Source organism: Dermacentor andersoni, chromosome 1 (genome assembly GCF_023375885.2).
Source record: "Dermacentor andersoni chromosome 1, qqDerAnde1_hic_scaffold, whole genome shotgun sequence".
Taxonomy (NCBI): Eukaryota; Metazoa; Arthropoda; class Arachnida; order Ixodida; family Ixodidae; genus Dermacentor; species Dermacentor andersoni.
Genome location: NC_092814.1, coordinates 327,052,973 through 327,066,774, shown reverse-complemented (window position 1 = coordinate 327,066,774; position 13,802 = coordinate 327,052,973). Strand labels below are relative to the sequence as shown.

Genomic DNA, 13,802 nt, shown 5'->3' with positions numbered 1-13,802 from the left:
TTTTTCTAACCCACTCCTGCAATAGCCCCATAAAGGGGCAGCAGTATGTATAAATAAATAAAGAAAATAAATATATACCGGCGCGAACCTGTAGGTAGATCATTTCACAGTGCGAGATATGCATGAGGTTCTTTGATTGAATCATGGTACCATATTCGACGCGGAAGGAGACACTCTGGCAGAACGATTACCGGGCATGTCTGCCGGGCTGATCCCGCCTGTAGCAGCACAACCACCACCACAACCCAAGTAAAACCGCTTTCTCAGACATTTAATAAGGCACAAAATATAGGATTTAGCAACTACTTAGCGAAAATAAGCTATTAGTTTTTTAAGCTTAAAGAGAGTAGATATTTGTAATGGTGGCTCCGCAAATGCTCTTGCATTAGGAATAAAAATAACTATACGAGTTTTTTGGGCACATAACAAATTACGGCTTATTTGATATGTTGAACCGAAGCGGAGAGGAGCGCAAGTGGTACTTCGAAAAAGAGCACCCCTCGGTGCTTCCTTCAGGAAGTCCAGCCACTCTACCGCTAATATCGCTACCAGAAACGACAGTCGGTCGGAGGTTATCTGTAACGTGTCAATGCAATGCGGCTGCATCTGCCGGCCACCGTTTGGTTATTCGGAGTCGCCGAGCCATGGCGGTAACAATGTTTGACGCCGAAGTGGACTGTTTCGTTTGCGCTAGGCACTGGGCGCCCTAGTCCACACACCTTCTCTTCGGTGGTTCAAAGAGTTCGAATTCATTGGGATAAAAATATAGTTGTATTATCGATATTGTGGGAATCTGTCAACGGGTGCGAACACGGTGGTCGACTGATAAAGGAAACACGTCACTGTGTTACTCACTTTGCTGGCGCTCCAGGTTCAAGTGTCGGCTTCAGCAATGTTCATGCACTGCGTAGGGGCATGGAAAGATGTCAGCGCCACTAACTACAAGTTATCTACAAAGCCGAGCGCTGTGGCACTCGGAAAAATTGAGAGATGCTCTAGAATAATTTATTCCATCTAGCACTGGATTGCACTGTACATTCAGAGAGCGCTACAAGATTGATATTACGATGCAGGGATTATCTTGCCTAATTGGAAATTTCATTCAAACACCTCATTTTTCAATTATTTGTCTAACTAGAAACTTTCCCACTTCATAAATATAAGCGACGATACGGCTAAATTTACCCCGAAGAAACAACAAATATTGTAAGTTTCGCCCGAAAAGCAAACATTGATAGCAATAGCAAAGTTTAGCGTTGCACTAGGGCTCTTGGTGCGGTATTTACTAATACGTGGGAGCCACGTGTTGGCATCACTACGCACGAGAGGCAACTCCTGCATTGCCACGTAAACAGCGCTCTGGCAGCTACCAGGCGTCCCGTAACGCTCGCGTTGTGAGTAGCGCCTCCAGCGGTGTTGCAGGCCTCGCACCTCGATGTCGCAGGAGATAAGCGCAAGGAAGACCGTCAGCGTTTGTGGGCACCCAATAAAAGGATCAGATTTAGCTCGACGTTTATTGTCCGTTCCGCTCAGACCACTGTATGCTACGGTCTGAGCGTACTGCGTACTGTGTACCATACCGTACTGCGTGCAGTACGTTATGGTACACACGCAGCTGATCAGCAGGAATCAGCAGGTAGCAGGCGTGCACAACGCTTATGGGAGCAGCTGAAGGCAAAACGCTGCGTCGTGATTCCGCTGCCGAGCCACGGCGTGATGGTGCGTCTACTTGGCGTTGGCGTTGTTGTTGTTGTTTTTCAGCCAAAGCAGTGCTCAGCACTCGCGTCTCTGGAGACCTTCTGGCCATTCGCTCACGGGCCACGCAAGCGCCTATACCCTGGCAGCACGACGGCGTGAACACCTCTCGAGTGTCTATAATTGCTATCCCAATCAAGTATTTCACACGCCCGGTGCTTTTCACATGTCAGTTAAAGCATACTTTTCATGGAACTCCTCGAAAGCGACACACTGGGAGAATACCGAAGCATATTACATGCGTGGACAACGCATGAAACTCTCTGGCACGGTGAGCATCTGAGCAGTTATTCGCTGTAAAAAAGAATAAAGATAGCCTGCAACCGCTGAATAACTATAGTGATTCGGCGGCTACAGGTTGCTACACATGCTGCGACTGCAACGAAAAAAATCCGGGCAGCCGCACGCATCGTCGCAATGTGATTTTCGAGGAGCCATTTTCACATGGCTGCGAATCTGCTGGTGCGACGGCCAGGGTTAAATGTACTGCGGAAATGTATGTCATGACATAGTTGACCTCTCTGTAATTGGAGCAAGATATACCCATCCTTTTAATTAAACAAGCTCTCGGAAGTTTTAGGTTTGTTTTGGAGTGCGCAACAGTGATTACAGAAATTCAGTGCTAGGAAACTTGGCGAAAGTTCACAGCTACTCGCAGTTTCATAACATTTTGCTCTTGCCATGTCGTTGTGTCTGTGCAGTCAGATGTATAATACTAAATCTACAATAATATAAAAAATATAGTTATGTGTGCGGAGACGCCACCGGTTGCGTAACTGCGGTAATTATGTCTGAAAATGTCGTTCATTATAGAAGTAGCAACGATACGTAGTCTGCAAATTATAGTACGCTAACTGGTTCATGTGCCAAAAAAAAAAAGATGCCGCATCATATCAAGCGATAAAACTCTTAAAATACTTATCGTGCACTAACACTTCGAAATGAAATTACGATAGTGTTTATTCCAGGTCACAGCGTTTAATATGGAACTATAGAAAATGCACTGCGCTATACTCTGCAAAAAGACATGTTTTTTTGCGCAAGTTAGAACATACACAAAAGCAAGATACATAGCCGGCTGTGTTGTCTTTATGTTTCTTCCTTTTGTGTGTGTTTTAACTTGCGGCAAAAACATGTCTTTTAGCAAGCACCAACTAGGCCAACAAGCAGTTCAGTTGCAACATACTCTGCACGTTTCGCACACATGAGCTTTACCAAGCAAGCACGCCTCACAGCTGAGGTAACAAAACCTCTTATTGACACGTTTACACCACCGGGAAAATTACACGTGAAAACGGACAAAATGCGACTAAATGGTTGCGCATGCATCTCCACGTTGACCTTCGGGTACAATCCTGCCGATCACTGCACGTGATACATTATTTGATATAGGTAGCAGTTATTTAGCCTGCTCCACACTCGCGATTTAGCCATAATGCATACGACCGTACAATATAGATCGCGCTACAACTGCGACCATTTCTGGCATCGCGAATAGCGACCCCCCCCCCCTCCAACAACAAGCAATATAGAAAATCGTCCTGACATCCTAAGGCCATTTCGTCTCGTAGGGGACACCTCGGTCACTCGCAGCGCGTGTCAGTAATTTGAAAGGCGCGAAAAAGAACGTAATCTCGTTACCTACCAGCACACGAATTGCACGTGAAAATGCACTTCATTTGCAAGCTAGCGTGCTAACGAACGTATAGAAACGAGAGGATAGAATGTGATGTAAGGAATTCTTATTTGCCCGTGTTCGCGCGTTGGGTGCTGATGGTTCGAACCGCATTCGAAAATCCACGGATCGTCACATTTAGTAGCAGTGTTCTGGATTTGTTTAGCGATAGACCGCATTTGCCAACCACCCAATATCACCAAAACAAACCGTCAAATAGCTGTCGGCGGAATTTCGACGGACATTCTCCCCTCCTGTTTTCTTTATTTTTTGGTGAGGGCGTCCAAAAAGTTGCCCCGATCGGTGCGACGAGTTCAGTTCCAATATCCGTCGCATGCCATCAAAATTGCACTTCCGAAGCGACGAAAATCGCACCACGTGTAGCAGCGTTACGACGTGTCACAAGTTCGGTTTCCGACCGCGCAGCGCAACCGCATGTACACAGAGGCGGAACACACATTGTGGACTGAGATTTCGCTCCGCATCAAGTGATCATCATACCTTGCTGGTGAAGCAGCGCACTGACACGGACACAGTGAAGACAAACAGGAAAAAACGACACTCGCTAGCAGTACTAGCAAGCATCAAGAGATGCTTGCTAGTCTAACGAATCTGAAGATCTCCTACCCGGTGGTCCCTCGAAAACTGATGCACGTTTGTGATGTAAAGCGGAAGTAATTAGGAACTTTTACCACCTCGGCTAAATTTGGGAATGTGTATCCGAACCCTTTACAGGCACGAGTACTTTTCATCTGTAAAGCGTGCTTTGCCGCAATACTACCCTCCTAGAGGGTGAGCGCTTTGTCAACAGCGTTTGGGTCACACCGGGATTGCCAGCGGGTGTCCTTCACAATCAAAATTTCTCGATGAATAGGCAAGTGGATAGCAATTAAGATTTAAACAAGGTCTTCAGAAGTAACAGTAACACGCACACTCAAATTCATGATAAATGGTGGGTGACGAAGGAAAGCCTCAGCCCGATGCGAACATCGTCACAGTCCTTCCAAGTCCCCTTGACGAAACGATGGCGTCAGGCTGAGGTTCCACTTGTAGAACAAATACAAGCTGAAAATTTCATGTAGCTTCAAGTAGATATGATGCGCTCTATGAAACAAGTGCAGAATTTTTGATAGCTCCAATGAAACTCTCAATTTGAAAATTGAACGTTTATCAAAGAAGGATGCCGTATTCAGAAAACTACGTTACGCTTATCTTGCGCGTGATTATTTGTTTTATAAAACTGAGTCATTTCGTGCTTGTCTGAATGCTTTTGTACGAGTTGCTTACTGTTTGCTGTTTTACAGTGTATGCGCACTTTTCTGTTTCATTAATTATTTTGTTCTGTTAAGTACTATATTGCGATTATTGCGACCTTCCGTGATTTTTTTCTGAACCGAGTGCAGTACTCTAGTCTTCGTTATTGTTTCGCTTTATTATTTTCAATTTGTCATGTTGTTCTTCCTTTCCTCTTCTCTTCTTCTCAACTTCAAATTTTGTATTTTTATCTATTTTTAACTCTACCTTCTTGAAGAGTAGGCAAGAGAAGGAGGCGAACTGAGGGTCTCGATTTTGCTAATAATGACCACAAAAATCCATAGACTACATAAAGAGTAGGCATGTATTTTGACCCTTTCGATGGCAGTTGTCGGCCTGCTTCTTCCCTTCTTTCCTTTGTGTCGGTTGGGTGCATGTATTAAAAACCAAGCAACAACGACATAATAATAATAATAATAATAATAATAATAATAATAATAATAATAATAATAATAATAATAATAATTCATGTCAATAACAGTATTAGTTCCGTATAATGATTTCTTGCTGTATATTGCTCTATACTGCACTAACAGTCATTAGTGACATTTACAGTGTTAATTAGGCTACTATCCTGCTTAAAATCAGCTTTGAGATGGCCTAAGCTTAAATAAGGTTCTTTTTATGAATGCAATCTCTACGCAATGAATTATGCTCTAGATGGAATATACGATAAGGCGTGTTCCGAAATGGCACATAAATTTTTGTGGTAAGCATGGCGTCTCATCACGACGATAAACTCAGTTTTCTGCCATTCATTGGAGCAGATCGCGACTTCTCGTACTACAAAGAAGTCACGCTTGTGAAAGCAACTGTTGCAGTTACAACAAAACCCGTTATGTTGGGACGGCAACATGTCATCTCGTAATATTATGACGAAAAGTTGCGCTGGCTTTTTTTTTTTTTTTTTGATGAGACTATATACCGAATGTCCCAGTTAACACGGAGCACGATTTAAAACAACAATTAAAGCTTTCTCTGCGAATTAAACAACTTGGTCCTGTCGGCAACAGCCTGAACAAGCTTCTAATATTTTATGTTCGTAATAATAGAACAATTAGCACCGAACAACTGAGTGACCAATCATTCCTTGCTTAATTGTATGGCCACAATGTGAATACCCTAAAATCCCGAGAGAGCCCCCCCAAAAACCGAGAGGAAATTGGGTGAAAATCTGAGGTGGGCTAACTAACTTTCAGTGTACCTGCAGGAACTAGTACATGTTATATTATAAAAGTAGAAAACCTTGTCAAAGACAGGGGTGGGTTATCTTTCAGTGGTAGGGCATCTCTCGGGATTTCATACTATAGCGCATATTTGAAAACATCACTTTCAGTTGCTTGCGACGTGTTACCGTCGGCTTAACTTTCTTTCCATACGGTGAAAGAAGCCCGCGATACAATTAAAAAGCCGCCTTAGTATGCCGCTTGTGGGCCACTGCGGCCTTCTTTTAACCCCCTTTCAGGTACATAAGCCTATGAGCTGAGAAATTTTCGATGTATTGTATTTTGTTTCGTATATTTGGGCCTTCGAAACAATAATGAAACACTTTTGAAAAAATATGTTTCCGATAGCTTATTATAGTCTGGAACATATGTGTCCCTATGTACCTTAAGGGAGTCGAGCATTTGCGTGGGCTTATTAGCTGCTTACACCGAGCATTAAACTCCACAAAGCAATTTGTTGTGGTAGGGAAGCACAAATGAACATTGCAAACGTTGCCACAGGTAAATATTCGGTTTTCGCTCTTGGATTAGGAGCAATCAGTGCACCTCTTTCGAGCGGGAGCTTTGGTAGTTTCGTAAGGGGGAGCTCCGTGTCTCCGTGTCTATGGGAGCTCCATATCTGTTCAAGACCTGAGCTTCGCTCTCAGCTCAAAAAATTTTGGTAAGAACCTGTGCGACTGCTTGGCAGAACTGTAGCGATGTCAGAGCGGGCATAGTGAGCTCGTCAGCTTGCAGTTTCACGTACATAATGCAGACAATATTTACTGCAATATCCAGAAATTCAAATAACACTCGGGGGTAGTATTTTATTTTTCACTTGCAGTCCGCTTCGTAAGTTACATTAGGATTGACAGGACGTGATAGCTCATCAGAGCGTTAACAGCTAGAAAGACCTTGATTTCTTCTGGTAATGTTATGATGTTCCCATTTTGCTTTCTATAACAAATTCTTTTACAAGCATTCTGCCGAAGCTCTCAAACTTCGCAACCGAAAATATTTTTAGTGCTATGCGATCCACCCGTTGTTTGTACAAGAGAGAACGCTATTTATTTCTCTGCGTTGCACACAGGAGTCAGCTGTGATTCGCTCTTTCGTACGTCGTCCTCCATTCGATGATTTTTTGACTGTACACGTAGTCTTGGGTAGCAGTAACTGCAAGATTTTTGGCCTGACGCAACTTCCCTCTTTCAAATTTTTGGCGGCTGTAAATATTCTGGCTTCTCGGGGTGTTCTGCATAAACATCTGCACCAACGTTGTAAAAATCACCTTTGTCAACCTGGGCAGCAGAATCATTGTCATTGTCCTCAAACAAAATGTTATAGAATCTTTGCTTCCAGTACGAGTAATTTGCGTTATTTTCCTGCCATATTCTTGAAAACAAAAGCTTTTATCTAAAATAAACCAGGCCACACGTAAAGGCACAAAGTACAAAAATTGATTCCTTTCAAGAGGCTATTAGAACATAAAAAGTGCCACTCCTAAGCGAACGCCGCCAATCGGCATCCAGCATTCCGTCACGGTGCACTGGGACACATATTTTCTAATGCCCCTTTCTTCGTAGAAAGGTACTTTGTACTCGTTTAAATTCAAGAATCTTGGTTTGTTAAGAACCCTTGATCACTGCGCTTTATATTCCACACATTATCTTCCTTCATTGATTAGAGAAACCTGCAAAACAAGTACATAATTCCTAGAAGGCAAAGCACCCCATCGTTGCGCGATTCCACCTACATTTCGTGAGTCTTTTATCATAGAGTTGTCAACCGAGGAATCTAACTCCATCCACGAATGACCCTCAGTAGGTTTGTATGGCCAAAACATGCGCATTGAGGTGTCTTTCAAATTCGGGGACATTTATGTCCCATGTACCTTAAGGGGTTAAGTAAGGAAAAAAGAGCTACGCAAGGCGTAGCGCCGCAAAGAATTGAAAGTCGTTTTTTGAAGTGTGCTATGCAAACTTTGTATTAACAGCCGGGCCGTAAAGTGAATAATTTAAATTTTAAGTAAATAATAAGTACATAAAGAATACTGGCGCCATCTTCACGAGACGGCTAACAACCTGGAGCTGGTTTCACCCGCACAGAAAGTCTCGCTTTCATTGTTCTTTTTTTTTTTTTAAGATAACCATGCGTTGTGCAAACCGGAACGTCCAGTATACCTTTGATTTATAAAATGCCGTCTTACAAGGTCCCGTCAGAACTGTTTTATTATACGCTAGAAGTTCTATACTACCGTTGAGGCAATGCTGCACCGTATGAATTCTCCAGAAGGTAGTAGTAATAGCGGAATTGAAAGGTTATGAAATGCTGCGAGGCGATAGTGCGAGGAGGCAGGCTACGCTTCCCGCACGAGAGGCTCTCCCTTATTGTCTCCATCAGACCAGACCAGCTGGTTCTCTACAAAACTACTGCTTCGTCTTTTGCTAGTGGCTGTAGTGGAACAAAGAAAGAGCGAGAGGGAATAAATGTTATAACCCTGGAAGCACTGTTTCTTCGGCGAGATACGCTGTTAACCTCTCAGAAAGGGAAAAAGACTTCCGGGTCGGTGCGTTTCTGTTACATTCCTTCTAGACAGAGAACAGTTTCGGAAGAGACCAAGTGTTGGCTGATCTGGCTTTCTGGAGGGCAAATGCTTTGACAATCAAAGTAAAACTTCAGAAGAGCAGACAAGCGAGAGCTCGAACCAGGTTAAAAGTGGGATCTCAACTACCTTTCGCTACTCAGATCCTCTCAGTGGGCCTCCCAAAGCCTAGGGCACTGCTGGGCCGCGGCGCCAAACCAATGGATTACAACTAGAGCCCTGTCTGCAGTTTAGTCTGTCTGTCCTCGGTCTTTCCGTTGGTGGGAAGACAACTAGATGCCGCAGTGTTGGTTACGAACACCAGTAACAAGGTAAAAGCAAGCACAATTGCTTTCGGCATCACGACAGAAGAGGACAGTATTCCAATCGGATCGAACGTCCTTATAAGTGGCACAGTCACTTACAATGCGAAGTGGCTTTTTCTCCTCGTTTTCATTGCTAACTTGTCTCTACTATAAGCTTTCATTTCACTTACCAGGCTTTCTCAGCACAAGGTAGCCAGCCTGTATTTAAACAGGGTAACCTTTGTGTCTTTACGTATCACTTTTCTCTTCTTTAGCGCTTGGTATAGAAAGACGGTTTCAGAGGTTTCCGAAAAAAAGGCAAGCAAAAAAAGAAATGGCAGATAAGTGTACATTGTCGCTTATAAACAAAAGCCGACGGCAGATGGTAGGCTAGAAATTAGATATATGTTTGAAGTGAGCAACGATGAAGCTCTCGAGCTCCCCTAAAAGTGCCGCCTTCCTCGGAGAGCATGCCAAGTGACTGGGAACTTGGCGGTTATTCTCACAAGGCCAAAGAAATGTATTTCGCGTTTTGGTTAGCTATTAAACGTTTGAAAGAATCACATCTAATACACGATAATTTAAATCAAGAAACCTTGATGGATGTTTAGAAATACCACGTTTTAAGAGAAATAACCTTTCAAAAGGCGAAAGGCCCTGTCTAAGAAGCTTTAAAGATTATTAACGTCTTAGAAATGATGACGTAGTCACAACACGCAAAGACAGAAACGCACTTAATGCCCAGCAGCACAGGTGTGTCATGGGTGTTTACTTACGCATACTGCATTTTTGTTGCATTGATCGTTTATGAACGCTCGAAGAATGTAAAGTTGAGACGCAACCGGACAAATCAAACATCTACTTCTCAATTTTAAAGCAGTTGTCCTCCTTTTAGACGCCGACGACCTCGTCATTACGCATAGCTGAAGCTTGCATAAGCTTGGAATTTCTTTTTCCGTGGCACAACACGCGTTTTGCACGCCATATGACACGGCATAACAACATAAGGTATCAGTGCTTGCGGACGTGGCACATATCGGCAACTCTTAGGGAAGAACTGACCTCGATTTTAATGTTGCCACATTCACATCAAATTGTATTCGATTGATATGGGCTTACTACGTGACAACTGGGAATTACGAAAGTTATGTTTTCGAAGACGAAGTTGTCATTTTCACCGCGTACGTTGGTTGTGACAATAGGTCTACATGAGCACGTAGTTTCTCGAAAAGAAAGGTTCGCAACTCCACAAGAATTTGTTTTGCGTCGGGGATCAATCCCGATGTCAACGCCTTTCCAGGACGCTCGCTCTACCACCTATGCAAGCCAGCAAACTAGCAGGCAGGAGGGCGAGGCAGAATTAATCGACAACTCGATACAAATAGACTTTTTTTTTCCTTTCATGACCCCTTCTCCACCTTTCGGACTTACACATAACTTATTTGCAGTGTCTTGTGCTTCGAGCTCTCGTTTAATTTGACCTCTCTCTCTTTTCTGATACTTTCCTGGCTAGATCAGATGGCAGAGAGACCGTTCTGGAAGTGTGTTTGTTTTGAGTTCAATTTCCGAAGCGGAACAAATTTCTCTTCAAGTACGAAGCTTTCTTTCTGAGAAACTTCTAATGGATTTCATCTGTACTTTCGTGCTATAGTGGCATTCATGACAATTGTACCTTTTATAAACCTTCCTGCACCTTGTCGGCTTCCGCAGAACTCACTTGACATATTGAGAACATAGTGGGAAAGGAGGTGAGGGGAGGGGGGCGTTGGTAGTAGTTTTGTCGAAGTAGTTTCTGCAAAGAAAAACTTTGGTTGGGCTGGAGTTGATGTAACTTACGCTGCACGGTAAAGGCTTGATGCATCAATATAAAGATAACCAACCCGTTCTACGCGGAAAACATGCGCAATCACACTATTCCAAACTTTATTTACAACAGTACGCGTGCGTACACTGCAGAAAAAAAAAAACTAAATTATATGGTTTTACCTGCCGAAATCACGAGATGATTATGAGGCACGCCGTGGTGGGCGACTCCGGATTAATTTTGACCACCTGGGCTCCTTAACGTGCACCTAGATTTAAGCTCACAAGCTACACTCTAAAAATTTTAACACCCTTAAGGGTGTAAATGACTTGTCCCATGGGTGACACCCTTTTTGGGTGTATTGCTACACCCCAAGCAAAGCGGTGCAAATTAGAACCCCACAACAGAAGGTGTGTTAATATGACGTCACCTTGCCTATGGGTGTAAAACAAACAACACCCTTTCTATATGGGGTGTAACACAGACACCACCCATTCAATATGGGTGTAGCATGGACAATACCCTTCCAAAAGGGTGTTATCCCTGCAAGTATTTTAGCGTTCACTACAGCCATGTAGTTAATGGGCAGACTAGCTGTTGTGAATGCTGCCTAGCCTTAGCTATGGTACTACCTTGTTCAGTATGAGCCAGAATCTGTGAGGCGTCGTCATATTGCGCTTCTGGTCCGTCATGTGGTAGCATAACGTGCGACCCTTTCAGGCAAAAAATTTCAGTTTCATGATCACAGCAATGCACACACCCTATGCTTTTCGTAATCTTCCTCTGCAGTGATAGTACACTGCCAGCAGGATGCAGAGCGCAATAACAACGCGCGCTGCACTAAGGACACAGGATCTCCCACACCAAACAGCACACAGCCAAAAGCATGGTTAAGCATGGTTAGAAAAATTAAAAACCTCCACTTTTCTTGGTCAAAAATTTTCGCAACACCAGCTCGACCAGGAGGGAAAGACGCCACAGCTCTTTGTTGTAGCTCATATTGAATGCAATAGGGCGCACGCAATGCATGGATTGGCATAAGTTTGCCTGTCAAGCAGTTTTTTGCCGTTTTAAGCACATATTTTATACCTCTATTCATCAAAGTTGTATTTTATCTCCACGGGATGCTTCTACTAGTACTTTCACATATGTGACTTAAAGGTAGCACTGAAAGCCAAAGAACAAAGTGCAACAAAGCGCTTCCACTTAGAATAATGTTTCAGCATTTACGAACAAAACAGCATGTGTAGCTGTGCATGCTGTTCAATATATAAGCATGCACTATTTCCTGAAATATATGTATGCTCCCCTTACTGCCAGTGACCTGCTTATACCCAATAATTTAGTTTATTTTTCACCATGTGCTTGCTTTGAATATCCCACAGGCATTGTAAGTTAAGCTACCAGAATAACAATCAGCTGGTCTAAGGTTACCGAATTGAACAAAATCATTGTAAAATCTGTGACAAAATGTCAGAAGAAAAGTATTTATTATTTCATTAAAGGGAAATGGTAACATAATAATGTTTGCACATTTTAAAATTAAAGAGGACGAGAAGGAGTAAAACCATACCAATACAAAGACATAAGCACCGAATAATGGCACAGGCTTGCTCAATTAAATTTTAAGCAGAACAGCTTTTTTTAAGTAACCTCACTACGAACTATCACGTTTTCCTTCGAAAAGCACTGCATCTTATTATAAAGTACAAGAATAACCGGTCACATAAGTAAGAACAAGTCTGAGTGTGTCTATGTTAACACAAGGATAGAAAGTTGGGCGAGTTGGTACAGTAACATGATCTTGGATTGTAGCGCGAAGTGACACGGACAAAGACTAGAAGCAGACAGGATGAGCGCTAACTCTCAACTAAATTTTTATTGAAACGAAGAACATATATATATATATATATATATATATATATATATATATATATATATATAGGTGACTGCAAAAAACCGCAGCATAAGAACATGACAAGGTATGAAGACATCAGTTAAACATATCAGGAAGTAAGGAAGTAAAAAAAGGAAACATCAAAAAGACTACTTCAGTTTAACGCACGTGTTGTGAAGATACTGAAATTCGCATCCTAACAGAGACAAAGATGCATGGCTAACGCAAGTCTCTCCTAATCTTTTAATGTGGAATGCCTCTCTATCTATTTGTTGTGAAAAACTTCGTTTCATTTTGTGTGGACATGATTAGTAATGGCAAACTTAAGAGCTGAATAAGCTAGTCATGTCGACACGATATGAAACAGTTTTTCACAACAAATAGATAGGCTCGAGAAGGCTAGTTATCCTGTGCAGTTATTATCACTAACCTGCAAAAAGCTTTTAAAATGGGTAAAAGGCCAGGCTGAGAAACAAGAAAAACAGAAAAAAAAGTTTGCTGTGGTGCCCTATGTACATAGATTATCCCATGGTTTATGGAACGTGGCCAATAGATATGACTTGAATAAAGTTTTCTTGGCCCCGCAAGTTGTCTATCATGTGCCTATGATAAATAGGAAACTTGAACAGGGTGGCTAAACAGAAAAGATGATTGCGGCGTTAGACATGTGTCCCTTTTTGTGCCTTGTAACACTGGTATACTTTATAAGATTCCTCTCAAGTGCGCGAAGACTTACATTGTACAGAGCGGCAGGTGCATTAATATTAGACTAAAAGAACACATTCACTTTACAATCCTAATGCTTCACATCTAGCGTCACATTGTTTCAATTGCGGTTGTAAACCTGTGTTTGAAGACACAAAAATTCTTTCGAGACACAAATGTCAAACCACACGGGAAATAATCGAGGCATTCCACATTAAAAGATTAGGAGAGACTTGCGTTAGCCATGCATCTTTGTCTGTTAGAATGCGAATTTCAGTATCTTCACAACACGTGTGTTAATCTGAAGCAGTGTCTTTTTGTTGTTTCCTTTTTTGACTTCCCTACTGCCTGATATGTTTAACTGATGTCTTCATACCTTGTCATGTTGTTATGCTGCGTTTTTTTGCAATCACCTATATATATATATATATATATATATATATATATATATATATATATATATATATATATATATATATATATATATATATATATATATAATAGTTAGCTGAAAGTTAGCGCTCGTCCTGTCTGCTTGCAGTCTGTGTCTGTGTCACTTCG

At 42.3% G+C, this 13,802-nt stretch overlaps 1 long non-coding RNA gene across 2 annotated transcripts in view; it reads right to left on the bottom strand.

Annotated features, from left to right (window-relative positions):
* LOC129381158 (uncharacterized) overlaps positions 1 to 13,802 on the bottom strand; it is a 104,050-nt gene that overhangs the window by 47,652 nt on the left and 42,596 nt on the right. For both annotated transcript variants that reach the window (XR_008609395.2, XR_011892305.1), the window contains exon 2: positions 856 to 903. This is a non-coding gene — a long non-coding RNA (uncharacterized lncRNA). The remainder of the gene's footprint in view (positions 1 to 855; positions 904 to 13,802) is intronic.